Here is a 3,448-nt window from a genome sequence, read left to right on the forward strand (position 1 = left end):
GGGGCGATGCACCATGAAATGGAATGGGCGCCCAGATCCGGGGGAGCGGACACAGTGCCGTGTCCACAGAAATGAGGGTCATTCTTTACGCAGAGATGCCAGTGTCAGTAGAAAAGGCCCCGCAGGCCTAGGTCAGAGAGTCTTACGGGCAGCTTTATGATGCTACTCCCTTTCATACTTTGATTTCTGCTTTGGAAGATGCACTGATATGTTTAAAGCTTTAGAGTTATGAAACAGAATGAAACTGATGAGAATTAGACAGCCTGTCATTAGGGAGCAGGGTGACTGACATGAAGCCGTTAGAGAACACTATTTACACATGTACTGGACAATTTAAGCAAAAAATAAGTTACTACTGCATTCAAAGGGTATTGATACAAATAGTTCCTCAGGAGCTTTAAGTTTAGCTGACGCTTGAGAGAAAGTACAACAAAAGCAAAGATCTAGACAAGAAGAAACAATATTACTAAGTGCCACGAGTCCATCTGGATGCAGGTGCTGCCATGCAGTGTTAAAGGCAATGTACAAAGTCTACGAGCTTGTTTTTTGGGGGTAACTTTTAGAGCAGACACATTCGTCTGCATCAGTTACCACATGCTCTGAAAATTGCACGGAATGGGAAAACGTTAACCTGACACCCCGGATGGGTGTGTTTCACACACCCATCTGGGTAAGCTTTAATAGGAAACGTTTGAGAAAAGGCAGAGGATTTGAAAAAGTGTGAGTGTGATTGGATGAGCGTTCTGTTTGTCACATCTCTACAGGCCAATCAGAGCAACAAAACACGTGACGTAGCCGCTATCAAACTGCGCGTGCACAGCTACTGAGGAATAATGTGAAACATGGTGACTATAGACATGTAAGTACTTGACTTTTGTCATTTTTGAATAAAAACAACTCACTGATGTTCTTTGTTCTTCTTTTAATGAAGAAATGTTGCCAAGTTCTGATAAAACCGGCACTTTAGCAGCATCCACACTAATCTCTTCCTCCATAACTGCACCAGCTCTTGCTGCTGCTTGTTTACGTTACGACTCTGCTGCACCTGAAAGTACTGCCCCTTGTTGCTGATTGGTCCTGTCACTTTCTAACCGGGCCCAAAAGGTTCAGATGGGAGCTCTGCAAGATGGATTTGCCAGTGAAAAACAGGCGAAACAGGCGTATCCATCTGCTTTGCAAGGTTAGGAAAACGTTAGACCATGGGCAGAGTGTACACAAACTGTTAACTACCCATAGGTGAATGAATGATGGCTGCTTAGTGTCCTCTGAGTTGTTTTGGCACGCCAGCTGTGCATGCCCTCAAACATTAACATGTGAAGGAAAGATGCAGTATATGCATGTCTGGTAGAGGCAGTATAGAGGCAGAGAGGGTGTGACAGAGTCAGGACAGCAGCTTAGAAAACACAGATCCAAAAATGGCTGTAAAAAAAGCTGTGGATGGATAAATTTTGTTTTAGGAGTTGACATTTACACATGTACAACTAATGGAAATCAGATTGGGTTATAGGCTCAACTTATGACCCTGTAAACTGGTGACTTTCAGCTGAGCATGTCTATGGTTGTGTGTTTAGTTTGGCTCATTAAATACAAATATACAGTATACGTTTATTTTGATATTATAATGAAAACTAAACAATAAGCCATTTAAAATGATTGATTTCTGTTTCAATAGCTGCTGTATCAATGACATCTATGGATACAGCAGCTATTGAAACACCAGTTAGCATAGTCACTATTTAAAATGAAACACTAGGACCATTAAGTCCATGCAGAGAACAGAATGTTGCAGAAACTAAGACTTGCAGACTATGCTGATAATGTGTCCTGTTGTCACGTGGCATCAGTCTGAGCTCATCTGATGTCACTATTGTTCATTGATGTTGATGTTATGTTTGTTTTGATCTCAGATTGAATAAATTGGTAACTTCCTCCAGTGTCGACATGCTTGTAGTTTAAATCCCGCACATCAAATAGATGTATACAGACTGAGCTCTCCCGTGTGCCCTTTAGAGGCTTCCTCCAGTAACTTGCATCATGTATAGGCAAGTATATTTACAAGAACACTCATGACGCAGCCAGACCAATATGAGATCAACTTTTAGACATGTTTGGGCCCAAATTGTTAAGTTGAGGTGCTAATGTGGTGAATAAACCGCCTGAGGCCACCATCACACAGGGAGGAGGACTGACAAACCCTGGTTGTGCTCTGGATGTCCCTGCATATTACCAGGGCCATGGGAAAACAATCTGATGAAAAAAAAAGAAACATCTTTAGGATGGAGTGAGGGGTGAATGTGGTGAGTAAGTAGAGCTTAAGGTACCATCTGGGCTTGTAGGGTTGCCAGGAGCCATTGGTTGTTCTGTGGATGTCCCAAGGGCCCAAAAATTGCAGGTCTGCGGGTGTATTACCAGGGGTAAAAAGGGCCCAACAAAACATGCCATCGAGCTTGACCTTGGCTTATGTCGAGTTTGGTCTTGACTGCATGCCCGTCTTAAATAAATTGTGCTCAGTTTTGACTGTTTTCTGGGTGTTTTTTTTTTATATTAGACTAGCTGACTAAACACAATTATTATTTGCATTTATTCTTATGCAGAATCATTTGCCTAGGAGTATATATAGACAAAGGTATTTGTCCACACCTGTTAATGTTAATATACAGATGTAGTGTTTGCACTGTATTATTTTTGTTTCTATGTGTGTGAGTGTGTGTGTATAGTGGCGCTGTGGCTTAGTTGGTTAAAGCGCCTGTCTAGTAAACAGGAGATCCTGGGTTCAAATCCCAGCAGTGCCTTTCTTGAATTTCCCTTCAGATTGATAAATGGATTATGTAATATCCATTGCATGAGCTATACACTATATGGACAAAAGTTATTGTAAACTATTGAATTCAGATGTTCCAATCTGACCTACTGGCAGAGGTGGAAAAAGTACTAAAGGTACTAGACTATTGTACTCAAGTAAAAGTAAAGTAACTTTGGATAAAATTTACTTAAAATGGACCCTGCATGATCAGACAAGTTCATCTTGTTAGATAGATATATGTATCTCTCAAATGTATATTGAACTAAAAAACTCACCAGATATCTGCATTTTGAGTAAATTTGAGCTTATAAACTCACCAGGAGGCCGCCATGTTTTGGCTGATAGTGTGATGTCACAGTTCCACAGCGTTCCCTATGAGCACTCCTTGCTTTTCCTGTGCAGTAACTGTTTTTCAGACAGTTTTGCTGCTTGCAGCCATAACAGCTTTCATACCAGACACCAGTTTTCTGTGTGTTGGTTTTGTCTCCCTGCTGTCAAAGCTCTTTCATTCCTCCTAAGTTTTACCTCAATAAAACTCCCTACAAATTACTAGATTCAATGCAAAGTGGAAGTGTTCCGGGTGCTTTTCAAAATAAAAGCATTATGCACATACAAAGGGAGTTTCTCCAAAGAAATGCAAAAGGG

The 3,448-nt window shown here is 41.1% G+C and overlaps 1 non-coding gene across 1 annotated transcript; it reads left to right on the forward strand.

Annotated features, from left to right (window-relative positions):
• Positions 1 to 2,718: 2,718 nt before the first annotated feature.
• trnat-agu lies at positions 2,719 to 2,792 on the forward strand. Its single transcript has one exon. It is a non-coding gene; the product is annotated as a tRNA-Thr (tRNA).
• The last annotated feature ends 656 nt before the right edge of the window (positions 2,793 to 3,448 follow it).

This window comes from Cheilinus undulatus, linkage group 18 (assembly GCF_018320785.1).
Source record: "Cheilinus undulatus linkage group 18, ASM1832078v1, whole genome shotgun sequence".
NCBI lineage: Eukaryota > Metazoa > Chordata > Actinopteri > Labriformes > Labridae > Cheilinus > Cheilinus undulatus.